Below are 22,414 nucleotides of genomic sequence, written 5' to 3'. Positions count from 1 at the left end.
GGTGATGGTGCAAAAATAAAATAGGCGCATCCTTGTAGTTAAGATAATCATTAAAGTTATTTGAGGTAACAAACACAAAAGAGACAAACCCCTGCCAGTGGAATTCAGGCTGCAATTTTGTACCCACTTACCTGAGAGTAAGCCCTGTTGACCACATTGAGCATTATTTCTAAACATTTGTTTAATTAATTAATTTATTTCTATACCATCCAATAGTCAGAGCTGTCTGGGCAGCTTATAAGACATGAAAATCCAATATTACAACATTAATTACTATTACACAGTTAATGTAATAGTTGCAATAGCCTGTATGAATTAATCAGATAACCTGCTGAAGCATCTAACAAAGCCTCAGTGAACTAACTGAATGCCCTGCGATGGAGGAGAGTCTTAACCTGGCATTGGAAAGATATTAGAGTGGGTACCAGGCAGGCCTCAGTGGGGTGTCAGCCAAACAGTGGACCACAGGATGAATGTACACAAGTGCATATTAATCTTTGTTTCTGTTAGGAACAAGGACTAAAATGTAGTCTTGATATATAATAAATTTTCCCAAATCATGAGCCACAAGCTAAAATTCGCAAATTAGACCACACATGAAAATAACTAATTGTTTAGTAAGATAGATCCAATTGAATGATTTGGTGGTTTTAGCTAGTTATAGTAATCCTATTTTCCCAAAGTCTGTGGCAGGCACAGGCCTGAACCTGGCCACCTTATGAAATCTGAAAGAAGACCGGAAGTATAAACTTCAATTGATTGGCCTGGAATCGTTGTAAAATAGGTATAATAAAAACACAGCTCTTTCTTGTTAAGTAAAGCAGTACAGTAGAACATGCTCAAGGGTTTCCCTTCCCCTCCAACACAGTAGCACCCTTTTTCAGGTTAGCTACTTAAAATCGTATCTGCACGAGTTGCTGGAATTGTCGTTTCCACGATTCAGTCTCCTCTTCCAGTAGCTAACAGGGTGATAGGGTGATCTCCAAGGGCAGGATGGGAATGAATCCTGTCTCCCACGGAAATGCATCTCAGGGCAAATATGATACCATGAAAGACCAAACTGGATGACAGGTTAAATACCGGATGGTGGTCACACAGTTTCACAGCTAAAGTAGAGTTTAACCTTTTCACCTACACTATTTTCTCAATAACCTCAGCAACCCAAGGTGTTATTTGACTCAGGAGGAAGTTGCTGCAAGTTCAAGTAACAGCTATTCGATTGACTTATTGATATTGCATTTCTATAGCACCCTTAGCTGAAGCTTTCTTCCATGGCCAAAACATCCTTCAAGGGCAAAAAGCAGCTTCAGGTGTGGGGGATTTTCATCAGGCATGGAATAGGAGAATTAAAACTCTCTTTCTCCCCCACCCAGTGCTGTAACCCCAATCCAGATTGCTGCCCCCCCCCAACACCACCCTTTAAATACAGATTCACGAATGCAGTCATACATTGAACTGATTGTGTAGTTTGTCCTTAAGGCACAGCCTGCCTTATTACACAAGGCCCTGTTTGCTGGTATGTAGTTTGAATTGTTGGTAACACAGGGGGTAGCCATATGCTTTTCGTATATCCTCACCAAGAGAGGAGGGAAATCCTTTTTTAAATCTGCAGAGGCCAAATTATTGCTGAGCATATATGAATTCCAACTAAAACAGACGTAGAGCTTTCAGCCACATGCAATGTCCAGAGTAGGGAAGGCCCTGGGTAATGATCCTTTATATATGCACATTGGAATATTATAAATGAGTCCCAGTTTTCACCTGTGAAATATTTGTTAGCCTGCATTGTTTAAACTCACTCATGCACACACGCACTACATTTATTTAATGAATGAAGAAGCAGAGTGGTCAGATTACAACTCACCTTTGTTTCTTCTTGCAGGGAACTCAGGCTGCCTTACGTAAATGGTCCTCTTCCTTTCTGTTTTCCTCACAAGAACCATGTGAGGTAGATTAGGCGAGAGTGACTAGCCTCAAGCCAAAAGCATCATGGCTAGAATCTGGATTACCCAAATCCCCGGCCAGCACTCTTAACCACACTGGCCTGGTTCGTGCCTAATGAGAAGCCACTGTGGGAGAATCTCCCCGTGGGAGTTCTCAGTGTGGTTGCTGCCACCTCTTTGCATAGTCAGGGCACAGGTGGGGCATGTCATTGCTTCTCATTGCACATAAATCCAGCAAGGGTGGGTTGTTGAGGTAGCTGCCAAGCCACCTATAAGCCTAAAACAGCCCATGGGTTGGTGGGGGGGTTATTAAGGAACCCAAAAATCCATTCTCGTTGGGTTCACAGAACAGAAGAGCTGGAAGGGGCCATGGAGGCCATCGGGTTCAGCCCCCTGCTGTTGCAGGACACGAAGTTATACCATCCCACTCAGATGGCTGTCCAGTTTCTTTCGGAATGGCTCTAGTGTGGGGGAGCCCACCAGCTCTCTAGGCAGCTGGTTGTCACATACTGTAAGAAGAAGCAAGGCTGGTTGAGTCATCCACCAGCCACCTGCAATTGCTGCAACCTACTGTTGTGCAATGAGCATGTGAACTCCATCACTGTGTCCATGTTATGGGAATGTGTGTATGTTCCCTTAATATGGAAAGCTTCTTTTCAGGCTAATGAACAGAAGTGGCTTGCTCTGGCAGAGGAATGAACCCTTGATAAGGAGGCGTTCACCGCTTATTGTTTGTGACAAATCAGCACAGGAAAAAGAGAGAATGAGGAAAATATGCAAGCCAAAACTGGACACTTCTTTCCTTTTGTCCCCATGACACTCCAACTTCAGAGCTAGCATTCTGAAATGGTAACACTTTGCAAGCTCGTTTGCATTTCTAATTAAAAGCTAGATTGACTGAAGGTCTTTTGTTAAAGTCGGATGTGTTTTGCAAAGTGACCCTCTATCATTGGAATTAAGCAACCCTGAGCTCAGTAGAACCTAATGCACAAGATTGCACTCATGCCCCAGAAATGTTACAGTGAGATGTTCGTAAAGGTTTGTTTGTTTGTTTGTTTGTTTTGGAGGTCTGTATTTCATGTTGTCATTTTTGACCAAAGTGTTCACTCCTTTGAGCATAAAAATAATAAAAAAGCAGAGTCTCTGTATCTTCTGGGATTCTGGATTCATCTTGGTGGAGCAGCCGTGGGGGCAGTCATGATGGGCTCCCACCCATCAGCATTTAGCAGCGACCTCCACAGTCCACTCCTGCAGTCTCAAGTGGTACTTCCAGAGATGCTGCTTATGGTGCACTGGCTGCTCCAACCGCTGCTAAGAAGAATTAGGGCTAATTTTGTTATCTAAAATAAAATTACCTAATTTTATTAGTTGACTGTCACACTAGGCACAGACACACAGGTCCATATTCTAATATATACTTTAACTCATTTCTGTTTATGGCAACATACCAGTTTCTTATTATTTTTTCAGCAAAAATGTTGACCTATTTGTGTCTTCTGATATTACTCTTAAGGGGTTCTATAATTTAAATGATTCATACATCTCCTTACTCTGACAAAAGGGCAAAGGAAGCGTATAAGATAAAACTTTTGTCAGACATTTAGAAGAGAGATAGAAAAAGAAGGCTTTGAAGACATATGGAGGCAGGAGAAGCCATTTTGGATCAGGTCAACAGTCCATCCAGTCCAGCATTCCAGTCATGTGGAAGCAAACCAGCTGCCTGCAGGATCCCTCAAGCGGATGGGTGCAAGACTTCTGCCTGCCCAAACTCCTCAGCAGCTGGTGTATACAGGATGCCACCTCTGATAATGGAGGTCGTACATAGGCAGTAAGGTCAGTAACCATGAATCGCCCAGTTGTTTAGGGGGAGAGCTTAAGAATGCAATTGTAATGACAAGGCCAGCTGAATGTGGAAAAGAATTCTAGACATACGGAGAGAGAGTCTATGGGTGGTTGAACGTGAATAAAGTATCTTTCACAGGGCTGTAGGAGCATGCTTCAGGCCTGCCTGTGTCTCCCATAAACTTATCCACATCTAGAATACTCTAGCACGCCTAGCCCTCTGAAGTTCAAGAGCGACGGGTTCTATTGGAAACAATTATATGTATTCCAGATGCATATTTAAGCTGGCTAGGAATCTGACCACTCTGCTTCTTCATTCATTAAATTATAGTTCTCTAAAGAGACATGAATTTTTATGTATGTTTTTAAGATGACAGACTATCATCAAATAGTCTCTTTTCCCACCATTTTATTTTATTTATTCAAGATTGGCTTAATCTGGTTTGGCATCTATGATTATTGTGCATTTTATTTCTCAGTATGTTAAAACTGTTTTAGGTGTTTAAGTGGCTGTCCCCACATTTCATAAGGGGAAAGAGGTGGAAACCCCTTAATGTGCACATATAGGGAGCTGGGTGAGGAAGGCATGGCATGCACAGAGTCACTCTCCATACAGTAGTCTATGCTGACCCCTGTTGAGCGGGGCCTCCAGAGATGTTACAGCTCCAGATCACCAGCCTCTTCCACTTAGTATCCCTTTGTGCCTGGCCTGGCGTGCAAATCCGAGAACTTTCACATTCAGAAACATGTGCAGGCACCATGGGATTTCATGCAGAGACAATTTAATGAGATGTGGAAGATTCCAGAGCTATAGAGAATGTTTCCGTGTTACAATATACATGTGGTTGAAAATAATTGAGTCTCAGCATCCTCAAAACAATTTCTGTGTGGTTTGGCTTTAGCCGCATGAACATTTAGTGTATAAGAAGCTTCCACCAGAGAGGAGGTCTTGTAAATCAGGGGAACTCAAGGCCAATTTCTTGGTATTTTCAAGACTCTGTGGTCAAGACGCATTCCCTAACGTGGGGAAAATTTGAAGCAGTACACATCTTTGTTGAGGATGGGAGATCTGTGGCAGGGCAAGCTACTGAGTGCTATGGGAGACTGTAGCCACATCTGCTCAAGGGGGTGTCTGAGGTCAGTGGTTTGAGCTGGAAACAGGATTTCAGTCGGAGGGGGGTGTTCAATCACTAGGCAACAGTAGGCGGCCAGCCACCTAGCGCCTGTACTGCGGCCTGCAGTTCAAAGCCTTTATGCTGCCTGGCAGTCCCGGGAGTCAAAATGGTGCTTCACCGGTTGCTTCTGTGCTGGAAGAGGGATGTAAGGCTGAGGGAACACGATCAACCTGAGGGGATCATTTTGAGATCTGTGCACACATGGTACCTCCCTAGGCTAGGCTAGAGAAACATGCCACCTGTTCCTTATTTCAAGGAAAGGCTCCTTATTTAGCATTAATGTTTCATTCCTGGAACTAAGAAGCAAGTGAAAAGCACTGCAGCCACACCTAGTCTCACAGAGTCAGACTTCCTCCCGGCTACTCAGAAATCCCTGTCTCTATTCTGCAGGGGCAGAAGAAACAGGAAGAAGAATTACTCATTGACAAAGGTGTAAAGGGTATGCTAAAGGAAGACAGAGAGATGACAAAGAAGCTGTATGCGGGGTTGGTCGGTTGGTTTGTTTTAAATCAGTCTTCACTGTGGAAAATATTCACAGACACCTCTGTCTCAATCCACTTTTTCAGGAAGGTAGCCTATGCCCTTTTGAGATTTACCTAATAGAAAAGAATTCAAACATGTAATCGATGATTTTCTAAGACTGGTTGACAACAGATTATTCTGCTGAGACTGGATGACAACAAATTATTCTTAATATGAAAGTAAAAGCAACGTGGGAAAAACTCCAAAATGATGGCTTCGAAACAAATGCCCAACAGCATGGCATGAAGCTTTATCAAAGTAAGCATAAAGTGATGCACAGGGGAGCAAAAAACCTTCCCACCATATAATATACATGGACAATCCCGTAAGGTAGGCCAATATTAGAAATGGAGAAGAGGTGAGGCAGAGAGCTATTATGGCCTATTTTAGTCTGTGAGCTGATCTGAGCTTTGAACTGGGGGCATTCAGCTCATAGCTTGTGTCTTTCACCATGATGTCACAAAATGATCAGGTAAAGGTTTATTTAATTCTGCTCCAGTATAAAACAGTTAAGAAAATGTGTTATGCCTGTGATGAATCATGTCTATTATGGGAGTGCTGCACCTCTTGCAGACAGGGTCAAATCATGGGGGTCATTGTCCCATGGTGGACCTGGCTGAAGGCAAAGGGGGTAAGGCCAAAAATGCCTGCATCTTTTAGCTTAAAGCTCTTCCTCCAGTAACTAAGCCTTCAGAGAGGCATTTTGACCTTTCAGACTGGAGGAAAAACTGCATGAAAGCTGGGGAGGCAGCAAAGGATCAGCAGCTGAGTGGAAGAAGGAAGTGGGGCTCATGGAAGGGAACATGGCAAGACCTGGTGGACTGGACTGGGAGCCCAGGTGTCCTAGAGTCAGCTTGCGATTCTGTGGATGGGCACTCCTGCCTACAAGTCAGCATTCCACTCTGAGGGGCTGTATCCAAACCTGATTGCGTGCCCATGGAGCAGCATCCAGTCATGGAACAGTTTGCTCCATCCCTCCCTCCCTGCAGCCCTCTGCGTGCCTGCCAATCTGCTCCAAAGGGTTGTGGGGGCTCCAGAGTGTATTTGAAAGGCAGGGGCTGCAGACAGCAGGAGAGGGAGGGATACATGAGAAGTCTTAAAGTGCAATGTTGGCCTTCACCGTGTGTGTGCTCTCTCGACACTGGCTTGAGTATAGGGTGTTACTGAAACTTAAATCTATAGCACTGTTTTCCATATAGTAAAGGTAAAGTTTTCCCCTTGACGTTAAGTCCAGTCATGCCTGACTCTTGGGGGCGGTGCTCATCTCCGTTTCCTGACCAAGGGAGCCAGTGTTTGACCACAGACAGTCTCTGTGGTCATGTGGCCGGCATGACTAACACCGAGGTGCACAAAACGCTGTTATCTGCCCACCGAAGTGGTACCTTTTTACCTACTTGCATTTGCATGCTTCCGAACTGCAAGGTTGGCAGGAGCTGGGACGGAGCAACGGGAACTCACCCCATTGTGCAGATTTGAACCGGTGACCTTTCGATCTACCAGCTCAACGGGACAGCAGTTTAAACCACTGCGCCACCTGCATCCCTATAGTATATGGTATAGTCCATATAGTAAAGGGATGCAAAAAGTGCAAACTGAGTCTCACGTGACAAAGATGGAACCCCAAGAAACCCCAAGCTACAAACCTGCTCTTTTATTATTTATTTATTATTAGGCTTATATTCTGCATTATTAACCCAAGGGCTCTCTAAGCAGATTACAATAAAAATAGAAATAAGAAACACAATATAACTCAAATAAAATTGGAGCAATAAGATACAAATATACAAAAACATATAATAATGTTAATATAAGTTAAAACAGTGAAGCTATCTAAAACCTAAATAATGTTAAAATAATCCAGGATAAAATCAATTGTTAAAATGTCTGGAAAATAAAATTGCCTTTTTGCCTAATGGCAGAAAGTTTGTAATGAAGGCACCAGGTAAACTGCTCTTGGGAGGCTGCTCTACAGGTGGGGCACAACTACTGAGAAGGGCCCTCTTCTGTTTGCCATCCTTTTCACCTCCTTGGGGGAGGGGTCTTTCAGAAGGGCCTCCCAATCTGATCTTAGGGTCAGGTAGGTACATAGGGGAGCAGAACAGGTTGACCAACCTCCCTCTGGTCAGAGGAAACAGGAAGTAAGCGAACCTTAGTCTTGTCTGGACTGAGCTTTAGTTTGCTAGCCCTCATCCAGTCCACTGTCACAGCCCGGGGACTTGTTTAGCACACCCACAGACTCCCCTGATGGGGAGAAAAAGAATAGGGCTCTATTTCATCAGCATGTGGATTACACTGTGCTCCAAAACTCTGGTTGTCCCCACTCAGGGGTTTCACATGCATGTGGAACAGCAAGGGGGGCAAGACTAACCCCCAAAGAACCCCGTGTTGGAGAATCCACGGATCAAGCAGTATTCTGAGCACCACACTATGGAGGCAACCGTGCAAGTAGGAGTGGAACCCCTGCAATGCATTACCCTCCCTCCCAGCTCAGAAAGTCACCCCAGAGGATACCATGCTTGACAGTATTGAAAGCTACCATGGGATCCAGCTATATCATCAGGATCACACACACCCTTCCTCCCCACTGAAATGGATCCAGATAACTGGCACCATCCAGGAAGGCCTGGAGCTGGTTGGCTACCATCTGCCAAGGACCTTGCTCAGAAAAGAGACATATGTCACCCTGCCTAAAGTAGTTGAGACGATTCCTACAGGAGTGGTCTCATGCCATCTCTTTCTGGAGGCATGAGACTATTCTCCCTCACAAGGAGGCATTGCCCACCTCCCTGGCTCGGATGCTTGTTCCCTCTCGGCTGGCTTGTATAAGCCAGCAGGGGCAAGGGTCCAGTATGGAAGTTTTGGAGGATGGTGTCATGGCCAAGACCACCTCTATCAGCTCAGGAGGGTGACTGATGGTTTGCAGAGAGGCCGTCCACCAGCTGGCTCCCCAAGCTGTCCCACTGGCTCGCACAAGGTGCAAACTTTCCACGGTAGGGCTCAGATGGACAGATCGCCTGAAGCGTGGGAAAGAATTCTTATACATCGAGGCAGCCCCCACTCCCTGGCCCTCGATTCTTTCCTGGTGCTGTATTAAGTACCCCAGTGGCCACAAGTGGGAAGACTAGCTCCTCCCTGTTCAACCATCCAGGTCTTGCTTATACATGCCAGATCAGCTGCTTTGTCCACTATTAAATTGTGGATCAGGGAGGTCATATTCAGTATAAATCTGGAATATAACAGCAGCATCCAAGACCTGAGGGCAGGCTGACAGGGTGACTGCCAGACCTGCGGGTGTGATAAGGGCTGGAAAACAGCCCATCTCTTGTGCCTAGCCCTCCTTCCAGGACCATATTTCCTTCTTCCCATTACTACACTAATTGCCACCCCAGGTCCCCATATCCTCCAAGGCATTCTGGGGGATAACTGAAAGCCAGCCAGATTGGCCAAGAAGTTAGACAAGTGGCTGTTACTCTTGCATCTGCCCAGAGTGACTTCCACCCATGGAGCAACCCCGTTTGGCATCTCTCCATTGGAGCATCCTCACTGGGGCATCACCGCCCCACTTGGGGCCAGCAGATAAGACTTTCCAAGAGTCAATCCCAGCTGGCAATCCTGTGCAGTTGGTCAGCCTTCAGATCCTGCCAGTAATCAAAGCTTTGCTGTACCCCAAATCTCCTAACAGCAAGCAACACTCCGAGATGGAGGCTGGTAGGAAGGTACAAAACCCCCAGCTCTTTCCTTGAGAGTGCCCTGGCCTGCTTGCAAGCTTCAGGTCAAGTTTGGTTTCTAACTACCTCATATTTTCATTTGGCAAATTGCAGGGTGGGAATGTTTGCCCTTTCTCAGGCTGGTGAAACTCTGAGCACAGGGACAAATCAGCTGTGCAGCGGCTTTCAGACAACACAGGTAAAGCGAGCAGAATAAATGCCACAGACAGTTGTGGATGCAGGATAACATGTCAAAGCCTTCCTTGCTATGGTAAGCCCTGCCCAATTCACCAGGTGATACACAATTAAGACAATTTGACTTTCAAATATGTTACAAATTAGCTGGGTCCCAGTTCCTATATTTATTTATTTATCTATTTAAAACTTGTATATGCCATCCCTTATGCATAGCATCTCAGGACGGTTTACAGTCATTAAAATATGATAAAACAATCCAGTATAATACGTAACATATAACCAGTAAAATAAATTAATCCAAAAGCGATTGTTAAAACATTAAGATAATTTTTAAAATAATGATTGAGTAAAACGGTTTTGACCTGGTGCTGAAAAGAATATAAGCTTGGCACCAGGCGAACCTCTCCAGGGAGCACTTTCCACAATCTGGGCACCACTGCAGAGAAGGCCCTACTCCGAGTAGATGTCTGTTTTACCTCCTTCAGGGAGGGTTTCCGGAGCAGAGCCTCTCCCACAGATCTTAAGGAGCATGAGGGCATATAAGGAAGGAGACGTTCCTTCAGGTATCCTGGTCCCAAGCTGTTCAGGGCTTTATAGGTCAAACCCAGCACCTTGAATTGGGCCCAGACTTCAACTGGAAGCCAGTGGAGCTGGTAGAGGGCCGGCGTTATGTGAGATAACGACTGGTCCCCGTCAGCAGCCTGGCCGCTCTATTCTGTACTGGCTGGAGTATCCAGATCATTTTTGAGGACAGCCCCACGTAGAGCGCGTTACAGTAATCCAAACAGGAGGTTACCAGAGCATGATTCACTGTTGCAAGGCAGTGTTCGTCCAGGTAAGAACACAGCTGATGGACCAGCCGAAGCTGTAGGAAAGCACTCCTCGCCACCGCCGCCACCTGGGTTTCCAGTCACAGCTCCGGGTTGAGGAGCACTCCCAAGCTGCAGACCCCATCCTTTAGAGGGAATGCTACCCCTCCTTTTTGACCAGGACAAGGTCAAAATCACTTACCTAAAACCTCGGTCTGCCCACCAACAGGACTTCCATCCTATCTGGATTGAGGCTCAGTTTATTGCCCCTCATCCAGCCCATTACCTCGGCCAGGCACAGGTTCAGTACAGCCACCGCCGCACCTGGAGTAGATGTGAACAAGAAGTAGAGCTGTGTGTCATCAGCATACTGGCGACTCTGCAGCCCACACCTCCTAATGACCTCTCCCAACAGTTTCATGTAGATGTTGAAGAGCAAGGGGGACAAAATAGAGCCCTGCTGAACCCCATGGCAAAGCTGCCATGGCACAGAGCTAGTCCCCCAGCACCACCTTCTGGGATCGGCCGGCCAGGTAGGAGTAGAACCACCGCCATACAGAGCCTCCTACTCCTAACCCAGCCAGCCTATCCAGAAGGATACCATGGTCGATGGTATCGAAAGCCGCTGAGAGTTCCAGGAGAACCAACAGGGATGCACTCCCCCTGTCCCTCTCCCTGCACAGGTCATCGTACAGGGCGACCAAGGCAGATTCAGTACCATAACCAGATCTGAAGCCGGACTGAAATGGGTCCAGATAATCCGTTTCATCCTAGAGTGCTTGGCATTGGCTATACCAGCCCTGCTTTCCAAAAGGCACTTTGCATGACACCAGAAAGCCTTGAATGAGCAGGAGAAAGAGATTATCAGGGGTTATGTAAGGAGAGTGAATGCATCCAAGTTTAACAAGGGAAAATAGAAGAGCTGTTAAGTATCCCCCATGGACATTCAGATAGGAAGACTGCAATTCACAGGCACCTTCTCTTTCCCGCTGCCCAGTAACACTGTAAGTTGCATGGCTGCAAGTAACATGGGGAGTCCCAAGATGATTTCATCGGATAAGCTTTGCAGGCAACTTCTGACGCCTGAGTACAAAACATACACATTCTGGATCTGCTAATGCAAGATGAATGTACTTATCATTCCTGGCATCCCCCTTCAAAAACTCTGAAACCACATGATGTGTGTTCACAGAGACCCAGCCATATACAATCCAAGGGCCAACCTCTCCCTGCAGAGTGATGTGCATCCCCCTTTCCCCGTTACATCGTCGGTCCTAAAGAATGGCTCCCACCATTAGGTTTCACTACCAGCCACCCAGCGTGCCATTGAAGGGCCCGCTTGAAATGTTCGGCCAGCCCCCTCTTTGGCAGGCGGTGCAGTGCTGAGCTGGCTCTCACCTCCAGCCCCCGTCCCCGCTCACATTGCAGCTTTGAAATCGGGGCAATGGGACGGGATTTCTTCAAGCAGGGCACCACCATTGTAACCACAACCCTTCTTTTCTTCTAATGCAGCAGGATTTTCCCACAGCATGGCTCCTAATTGCAAAGGCATGTGGCCCTCTCACACACACAATTCAAAACATGAAGAATAACCACACTTAACTAAAACTGGGGTGGGGAATGGTTCCCCCATCCAGTTTATGGCAGGGTGGAGAACCTCCTTCAGCCCGAGGGCTGAAACTGAACTTGGGGGGAATATTTGGGGTCTGGACTCCCGTGGTGGATGGGACCAATGGCAAAAGGGGTTGGGCCAGAAATAGTAAAAAATACCAGTATATGCTAGCTTAAAGCTCTTACTGCCAGTAAGTAAGCTCCAGGAGAGGTGATTCAGCCTATTAGAGGGGGGGGGGGAGAGAGAGAGAGAGAGAGAGAGAGAGAGAGAGAGAGCGCGCGCGCGCGCGCGTACGCAGGTTTTCCAGATTTCCAAAATTTGGAAAATCACCCAGTGATGAGCAGTGGAGAAAGGGAGCCTGGCCAGAGAAACAGGGAGGGGCCCCAGCAGGGCCAAATTTGGCTGAACAGCCTGAAGTTCTTCACTTCCTATTTTAGAAATGGCAGCCAAGTCGCCTGGCAAATTTGGCCAGCAATGTTTAATATGGGAAGCTTTTCTTTGGCACACAAGTACCTTTGGTTTTAAAAGCTTACAGGAACCAAAGGGGTATAGGTGGGGTGATAGGTCTGGGTTGGGTTTGAACCAGGAAAGCTCAGGTCACTTGGGCAAGGAGCAGACCAAGGATGTTGGGCTGAATTTAGAAAAGTTATACCAACAGAAAGGATACAATCCGGTGTCGTGCAGATATGTTTGATCGTACCAATACATCTGGAGGGTGGTGGCTTGGGGAAGGCTGGTGTGGAACAATGAAAAGGAGAAATAGAGGTACAGAACAGGTAGGTTCAAGGATTCAAGCACAGGTGAAAACGCAACAGGGGAGGGCAAGGTCTCAGATTCAGACCACTGAATGGCTGCCAGCAGTGTTGACCTCTTTATTACAGTTCATTCTTCCTTATGGCAAGGGTCACTGAGAAGCTGTAAAACGCATTAGCCTCTGGTGAGCAAAGCTGCAAGTTTGCAGGGCAGGAGTAAGGAGTTATTGCTACATTTCTGTTTCTGGAAGTCTCTGCTCTTTCTCCCTTGTTCTTCTGCTAGCAATGCAGTTCTCCCTTTCCTGCATGCAATCCACCTAAGGGGATTTGGCAGCTCGGTGCCTATATTCTCAGGACATGACACACAGATTTCTTTAAAAATGTGTGGTGTTGCGGCTTTGGTGGAATTTTGAGGAACTGAAGAGGATTCCAGTTAAAGGTATAACCTCTGGCTAGCCCATGTGTCCCGTTTTTGTCAGAAGCCACCAGTAGGGTGAAAACACTTATAACCCCCAAACAGCAGAGAGCCTTGCAGCACCTTAAAGATTAGGAAAGACTCTAGTCCATGAAAAGTGCATGCTGTAATAAACATGAAAGAGTTAAGGTGTCACAACACCATTTGTTAGCTCGGCTGCCACACAGTCTGTCCGAGCTACCCCTCTTGGGTACTACTGCGGCCAGTCCGTGCCCTCATTTTTGCCCCTGAAAGCTATACTGGTGTGTGGGTGTTGATAGATGTGAAAGGATGATTTGAAAGGAGGAGAAAGATTTAAAAGGTAACAAAGAAAATGACTGAGCTCAAAGGAGGGGAGGGGCTAAAATCAGGTAGCACAAAGTGTGGGAAAGCGGGCACGTAGGCAGGAGGGCCAAATACCTCCTGCTTGTTTATTGGCAGAACAAAATGAACCTATTGTAGCTCACCAGGCCTGAACTGGGAAGAAGGGCCCGTGTTGGAGCAGCGCGGAGTAGGCAGGCGGGAAAGATTGCAAACTCCCGGTACCCCAGCCAATTAGGGGAAAGGGGAAGGGAGAAGCGACCGGGGGCAGGGCATAAAAAGGGAGTGTGAACATGTGCTTGGGTGAACAGGAAAATGGGTAGGAAACCATTTTTTTCTGTTCCCTTTGTTGCAATATGTTTTAAAAAGAACTCTCTGCATGCTTGAACTATTTTTCTCTTCCAACGTAAAGGAGTGATTTTAACAACCGTGACCCTTGCCTGCCCTGAAATATCACAGAATAGTTCCCACTATTAACCGTGGAAAATGATGCAGATGGCTGCCTACCTAAAAATACCCGCCTAAAAGTCCTCTGTGGTGGTGTGCAGTTTAAATCCTGGTCACTGCCATCAAGTGATGCTGGGAGGTCCTCAGTCCTCCCTGGCCACTGGGAGAGGAGAGGGCGGCCAGAGCAGCAGAACAGCTACGCTCTTCTCATATATGGCTGTGCAGTAAGAGCAGGGAAGACACCAGGAGGGAGGGAGGAGTCTCATCTCAGCCATATGCATCAGGTTGTATCCCAGGGTCATCTAACATAAGCCCCATTCATTTCAATGGGATTGCTCTAAGGAGGACAAACGGCGGACACAACACCTAACAATTGGGATGTGTGGGGTAGATACAGAAGCTCCCCCTTGCTACTTCATCCTGGTTAGTCCTAGGTTCAGATATACTCTTTTTATCATAGGAGCACTCTGCACATGCACTGCAGCCTGCTGCAGAGACCACACTCTTCCTGCTGCCTTGGATGCCAGTCAGGGAGACAGCCGGTCATGGCAGGGCATACATGGCTGCTGGTGACATTTCAAACTCAGGGAAGTAAGAGTGACCAGAACCCCCTGAACCCCCTTAAACCCCCTGTTAAAGAAAGCCCTATGGCTCTCACCCCCTACTGATGCCTATTTCATGGGACCTGCCAACCTTTAGTCCATTTCAGCCTGAATTCAGCCTCAGAGAAAGAATTAAAGAGCTTTACTGTTCACAATTGAGAAACTGAGATGGAAAGATGTACATACCTCTGCTCAGCCTCAATTCAGATGGAGACTGCAGCTAAGAAATTAAAAGACTGAGGGCAGCAATGAATGAACTAAGAAAGATCACCAGGTGAAAGGAAGCTTTACCTGAAACCAAGGCCACAATCATCCACACTATTGTATTCCTGATCACTATGTACAGGCGAAAGCTGGACAGTGAGGAAAGCTGACAGGAAGAAAATGGATGGTTCAGAACATGGAGCTGGAGGAGAGCTTTGTGAATCCCCTGGACTGACAGAAAGACAAACAAGTGGGTCTTAAATAAAATCAAGCCAGAGCTTTTCCTAGAAACTAAAATGACAAAATCAGAGCTGTGTCATCCTTTGGGCCAGGGGTCGGCAACCTTTAACAATCAAAGAGCCATTTGGACCCGTTTCCCACAGAAAAGAAAACACCGGGAGCCACAAAACTCTTTTGACCTCTAAAATGAAAATAACACTGCATATTTCATTTTTTACCTTTATGCTATGTATAAAAAACCTATAGTGTGTTGCATTTATGAAACAGACTGGGGGCTGTGCTGTGCCGGCGTGGGTCGCGGATCAGCAGCTGTGCCGGCGTATGTAGCAGATTGGCGGCTGTGATGCGTATTTTGAGCAAAGGAGCCACAGCAGAGGGATTCGAGAGCCACGTGCGGCTCCGGAGTCACGGGTTGCCGACCCCTGCTTTGGGCGTGTCATGGGAAGGTAAGACTGGAGCAGGCAGTCATGTTAGGGAGAAGGAGAAGGAGAAGGATGACCAAAAATGAAATGGATTGGCTCCATAAAGGAAGCCACAGCATTTGGTTTACAAGCGCTGATTGGGGTTGTCGTGGATTAGGCATCATTGAGGGCTTTCATTCACTGGCTCACCATAAGTCTGAGATGAACTGACAGCACACAACAGCAGCAAGAACAACATGGCTTATCCTTCTATATATGAAAAAGTAGTTCCATCAAAGCAGTCTTCCCCAGCCTGATGCCCTGTTGATGGGGATGGCACCAGGTTTGCAGAGGGCTTGCTGGGGCTTGTTGTGTGTGCAGAGCGTTAGACAATTCTCACATAACCCTAAAACAAGCCATGGCATGACACAACAGCCTGTTTGGTGGGTTGTCATTTTGTGGGAACCAGGACACTGCTCCTTTTTAACATTAGCCAGGATTGTAGGTTGTAGCAAGTGAAGTCTTTCCTGACTTAGGGATGTGATGGGAAAAGCTCCATCTGCTTGATCTGCCTGATTTCTATTAAAGATATAGAAGGAGTACCTGTAGAAAGTTGCCAATTCTAATATGGTACCCAAACATCATTTTAAAAGCTAACATTAGCATGATCATCATCATCATCAAAGTTATACTGCGATTATAGTCCATCTTTTTTCTTCCTGTGAGGAACCCAAGGCCACCCCATGAGCTTCATGGCCAAGTGGGGACTGGAACCTGGATCTTCTGGGTCCCCAGTCCATCACTCTCACCACCACACCACTCTGGCTCACATTCGTACTTTATTCCCTGCTTTTATGGCAGCAATTCTGCCCCTGCACCCCCCTGTCCTAGCTGTCCATGCGATGAGGACAAATGATCATGGCCGGTGTTATGTATCCTCTTTGTTCAAGTTCTAGGTGGTCTGTTCTATGGTGCTGTGTCATATCTAATCGGGTTGTATGGGGTTTGTGTTTTTAAATGGTTTTAAATTGCTTCAAGTACAATGCCCACAGAACTTAGGTTATGGTGCAACTAACAAATTAAATGCATACATAAATAAATTAATGAATGCAGACTAGTAAGGAGCTGTGCATTCTTGCTTTCAAACATTCTACCTTTGGCTGTGTCATTTATTCTAGGAAGCGATAGTTAGGAGGAGGAGCAAGCTGCTGTACCATCATAGCACTCCTCCAAGTGAAAAAGGCATCTGTACTTTTGCAGCCCCCTTGTTAGCACGCTGTCATTTAGTAATGAGGAGCAGCATTATTCTTCAGCTTATCGTGAGAGCCAGTGTGGCACAGGGGCTAGAAGGAGATCAGGAGATCTGGATTCTACTCCTGCCTCAGCCATGAAACTCACTGGGCAAATGGATCAGTCACTGACTCCTACCCTAACCTACCTCACACGGTTGTTGTGAGGATTAAATGGAGAAGAGGAGGAAGAGTATGTATGTTGCCTTGTGGTCCTTGCAGGAAAAAAAGGTGAGACATAAATATCATAAATAAATGTATAGAATTAAGCGGGCTGCACATAAGAAATCAGCTCCTCTCTGTTCAAAAATGCATGTGTGACACTCAAAAGACAGGGTAGAATTCAGATGAAGTCATACTTAGCGTAGACCCATTGGAACCAATAGGGCATAAGATAGTCATGACTCAGGCCACATTGATTTCAATGGTCCTGCTGTAAATATAACATTTGACTTCACCCAGGTAATAGATACCATCTCATGATCTAATTTTTGCTTAATATTTTTCCCCAACATCCACACCCAGAAACAGAAAAGCAATTTTTGACTGTTAGCACCCTGGGGAAAAATGTTACTGAATTATTTGCTTTATACACTTCACCTTTGTCATGATCTTTCTTCTGACTGGCTGCTATTTGTAGAAGTCAGATTTCTTGGAACACTTGAAGCTAAATTCTGGCCAGTGGAGAAACAGTCTCAACCTGGGGCTGGGTTTTGGGTTTGTTGCTCACAGCTCATTCATTGAGCATGCTGGAACAGAGCAAATACCATGTTGCAGCTAGTGCAGCAGAGCCAGATTTAATTCCCTGCACTGGTGGTACCATCGGAGCAGGACTTGGAGCCGAAGTTCTGTATTCCCCTCAGCAGAATGAGCAAGTGGACGCCGAATGCAGTAAGACCAGATTCCCATGTTTGAAGTAAGTGAAGCAATGCACATGCCCACATAAAGAGAGCCCTTCTCACCTGAGCCCAAATTACTTGGCTGTACTACTGCCCTGGTCAGCCATGAAACTTTCAGGGTAATCTTGAGTAAGACACTGCCTGGGATTACCATATTTATCTGGCCTTGTGCCTCTACCATCAGAAGCAGGCCTTGCATGCAGTTATCTAGCAGATGAAAGCATTACCTGAAGCAGAGAGAAGTAGGGGAAACTTTGATTTCTGTGTGAGAAATGACTAGTGAAAAGGCACAGAGCCAGAATCTGTCAAAGCATTGGCGACTGCAGTGTTAACTGATATGGAATACGACATGGGACACAAATTTCTGGGACTGGGGTAAGAACCCTGGCTCTCCAGACTACGTTTCTTAGCATCCTAGATCATGCTGGGAGCCTAGGCCATATGTTCTTGTCTTGTTCTTGGAGAAGGCTTAAGAAGACACACGAGTAGGGAATGAACTAGGCAAAACTCCTTTGCCTTGCTATTTTGCAGAAATGCAAATCAAAACTCAAAAGGAGGAGTGGGAGCAAAAGGGGCTGCATGCAGAGCAGTTAGAATGACTGACTCGGAAAGCAGTGACTATATGAAGGATCATGTATGGACCACTGGTAGGGGAGTAGAAATTGCCCCCTGCTGACCCAGAAGATGAATATAAGGGATCCGTATGTGTATCCCACATATGCTTGACCTGGATACACTGTACAAGTAGGTTTCCAACGTTTACAAAGAAACTTGTAGCTCCAAAGGAATTGGGGTTTTGATTATTTTTGTTGTTGTTGTCCATAAACTGAACAAAATGAAAATGAAATTGCTTTCTTTGGGTATCCAAATTTTCAAAGGAAAATTAATATTCACATCAGGCCCAGCCTGACACTTCTGGACTGCTGTACTGTAGAGATTAGCAAATTTACTTATGTTTTAAAAAAATCCTCCTAGGGGAAAACCTAATATCCTTCTGATTTTCTTTGAACATTGAAACAGTGGCCTGTGGTAATGGGCAGGTGCTGTACAGATGAGAAGTGGAGAAGTGGAGATATTATTGTGGGTGTCCATTGCACCGGAATACTGAATGCAGTGAAGGACCAGTGACGGAAACAGAAGAGCCAGCCTACCAGGATTCTGCGGGTGAAGCCAATAAAGTTATGCTTGTTAGTAACCAGAATTTGGGTCTGAAAACCCAACACAATCCAGATTCTGTTAGGCTGCTCACCTGATCCATCCTATTGCCCTGTCCCTGTTTACCAGTTTCCTCCAGACCACCAAAAAACTGCCCAGCTCTGCCTGGGCTTTCTGTCTCCTGGCCTGCACCGATGCAGTCCACCCCCCGCCACTCTGCTTCCCATCTTTCTGTGGTCAGTTTGTATCCATGGAATGCTTTCAGAAAGAATGCAAGTTTAGAAATATGATGCTTTGATAGAATTGGCAGATGTATTTGTTTATCATTCTTTATTAAGAAAATGTGTGCCTGCCTTTCTGTTTCTCAAGAAACACTCGCTGTGGTTTAGAGCAGCAGCAGCAGCAGCAGGATTCACAGGGTCAAAGCACCCAGACTTTTTGATTCGGAAGGAGTGTCCCATCCTCCTCTTCTCCCTCCTCCTCCTCCTCCTCACTTCTGTTTCCTCTGAGCAATCCTATAATAGCCAGGAGAGAAGAAATGGGGTTTTCCATACATAAATGGGCATTATGACATTACATTTCTGTTCCACTTTTCTTCCTCTTGCAAGGGACCCCAGGCAGTACACAAAGTTCTACTCTCCATTTTATCCTCACAACAACAACAACCCTGTGAGATAAGCTAGGGTGAGAGTCTACAGAGACTTAAAGGCACGGGCTGATCTGGAGGGAAATAGCTGAGCAAATGGTTTTGTTAACATTTATACCGACTGGGGATGCTACATCCTTTACCACATTATGTCTAAAGGAAGACATTAGCTGTATGCTTAGTAAAGCTCGGTTCCAGGCCTAAAAGTAGTTTTCGAGACTGTGTGAAGGAATCTTCCCAAGACTTAAAGCAGAAAAGAGGTAAAAAGAGGTGATGGGGGCTACAAAGAACCTCCAAGGGCAAAATATCTTAATCAGGGCTGAAGCCCTTTGTTGCAGACAAGAACTAGCAAGTGCTGCAACTCCTGTAGGGGCCATCCAATTTATTTATTTATCTAGCCTATTAATGTCCTCCCTTTTTTCCTGTGAGGAACCCAAGGCAGCTTACACAGTCCTCCTTGTCTCCATTTTATCCTCACAACAACCCTGTGAGGTAGGGTAGGCTGAGTGGCTGTGGCGGGCCCAAAGTCACCCAGTAAGCTCCATGGCTGAGTGGGGCTATAGCCCAGAGCTTTCTGTTCTCCAATCCAACATACTAACCACTACCCCACACTGGCTCTCAATAACCTCTCTCTCTCTCTCTCTCTCTCTCATTCGCTCTCTCTCTCTCTCTCACACACACACACACACACACACACACACAAACAGGGGCATGTGCAGGCACATAGTAAAACAATGCTGGATTCTGCTGTCATGCAGGAGACCAGGAGTGCAAGACCACTTAAGTATGTCCTTCAATCGTTAAGCAAACAGTGTGCAACTTGTCATTTACGTGCACTTTTGTTTACGGCCCACCTGCTGGCCCTTCTCCCTGACATGGAACTCACCTCAGTTTAGCCCCAGGGACCTAATGATTGATCCTAGCCCAGTGTTTAGGTGTGATCAATTATATAGTTAGGGTACACATTGCTTGTTGATACAAGAGGGACCAGCAACAGAGTCAATATGTTGCTAATTAATGGTTGTGCTTTGTGATTTACTAAATAAACATCATTTAACCCATGGGCAGAAGCAGGTTTGAGAAAGATGGAGGAGAGGGATCAATCCGCTGGTTGCACATGATGTGTGGCCACCACTGCAAACCATTTAGTGCTTCTCCATATTAGGTATACAGCTCCAAAAACAAATGCACGCTAATACGAGGGCAAGAATACAGCTTTGAATCATAGAATAGAGGAGTTGGAAGGGGCCATGAAGGCCATTGAGTCCAACCCCCTGCTGTTGCAGGACACCAAGTTACACCATCCCACTCAGATGGCTGTCCAGTTTCATCTTGAATTTCCCTAGTGTGAGAGAGCCCATAACCCCTCTAGGCAACTTGTTTCACTGTTGTATTGCTCTGACAGTGAGGAAGCTTTTCCTTATATCTTTTCCTGATTTGATAAGACCACAGGTCCTCTTGTCTACCTAATCTATTCTCCTGGCTCGGTCTCTGCTGAATCTTAGCTCCCCAAATTGCCACTTTCCTACCCCAGTTGGAAATGGCACCCATATTTATGATACTGGTTTTCCCCATGTGAAACCTATCCCAGTGTCAGGCCCTGAAGAGCACAGATTTCAATCAGGGTCAGTCCCAGTCATTTTGCAGCCTGAAGCATTGCTGGACATGGAACCTCCCCCAAATCTTAGCAATGGAACCCATAATAAATTATTTTGGAAAATCCTACAAGTCTTCCCCTCCCTGCTTGAAGCAGTATAGGAACAAGGCGTAAAATGAATAACTGTTGGCTGCCTTTTCATTGCAATCAAAATCTCTTGCCTGAGGGAGCTGCCTGACTTTGCCTAAAGTTAGGGCTGGCCCTGATTTCAGTTGAGCAACCCTAGGCAGGATGGCCATGTTTAAGCTGTGTGTCTGTGTGTGTGAGAGAGAGCGTGGGATGGGGAGGGGAGGAGGAGGCACGGTCCCATTGTGAAGAATTCAACCAAACTGTGTGGCCAGGTTTGTTCCTTGGGTTGTTCCTTCTGAATCCCTGATGCTTGCAGGAATAACGTGTAGCGCTTCACATATTTTTGGGTGAACGGCATGCACTCTGGAATTTGCATTAGTGGCTCTCTGATTGCCTTTATTGTGCAATGACACGCTTTTGCTCTTAACTGCTCAAAAACAGCTCAAGTAAACAGGACCTTAATTCCCCATTGTCTTTGCTCTCACTGGCACTGGGAGGTTTTGTTTGCTTAGATGCTCTTGGGTCTTCAATCAAGGCAGAAAGTAACATCCTTACTGGTGTACAAGTCAGCGCAGTCTGCCACCTCCTGCTTAATTTTAGAGGCCAGAGGAGGGGGTGGGATGCCACTTGAGCTTGAAAATGTGTCACGGTGAGGATCAGCCACCTGATTTTGCCACCTGAAGGGAAGCTGTAGAAGAATGCAAAGGAGGGCTCTATCAAAGCAGCTCAGTGCAGAGTCTGTCCCCGGAGAAAAGCAGCCAATGTGGTAGTTCTCAGGAATAATTATATTGGGAAATAAGTAACTATGTTACTGGGGCTGCTTTAGCCATTAGCTAGCATGGGGGAGATGAAAAATTGACAGACTGCTAAAAGTGCTGGGAATAGCAATACTGCATACAACACAAAGGTTAGCCACCAGGTTGGAGCAAGGCTGGGAAAAGGCTTCCAAATTGTCCTTGCCTCAGCAGAAATTTGGGGAGAAATCCAAACGATTCTCTTTTTAAGCAATTGTTTCTAATTCTTCTCTCGCCTCACAAGCTAGAGGCAGCGCGTTCTTCCGGCTGAATAGGAGAAGCCTTTTGCTGAGTCCAGACACGTCTTTACCCCCTCATTCTCAGCACAATGCACAAAGAATGAGGTACACAATTCCTCTTAACAAGAATGGAGATTGCTCCCGTCTCCTGCCTTCCTGCACATCATGGGATAAATGAGGGGAAAGTGTGCTGTGCAGAATGCTGGACGCGCAACCCTGCTTGGTTAATGGGTGTTGACGTCTTTGCTTGAAAATGGCACGGTGGGGGCAGCAGTGCCAAGCGTGTGCCATTTGCAAGGCCAGCAACTTGGCCTCGATAAGGCAGAAATTAAAGGAGTTCAGTCCACTGGCAGTATGCAATGCAAAAGCAGGGAGAAAGATGACGGATGCTGTGGCTACATGCATGTGCAAGTGTCTAACATCATCACATTTGAACA

This window comes from Varanus komodoensis, unplaced genomic scaffold (assembly GCF_004798865.1).
Source record: "Varanus komodoensis strain SLA01 unplaced genomic scaffold, ASM479886v1 scaffold7_3, whole genome shotgun sequence".
NCBI lineage: Eukaryota > Metazoa > Chordata > Lepidosauria > Squamata > Varanidae > Varanus > Varanus komodoensis.
Note: the sequence above shows the minus strand (reverse complement) of the source record.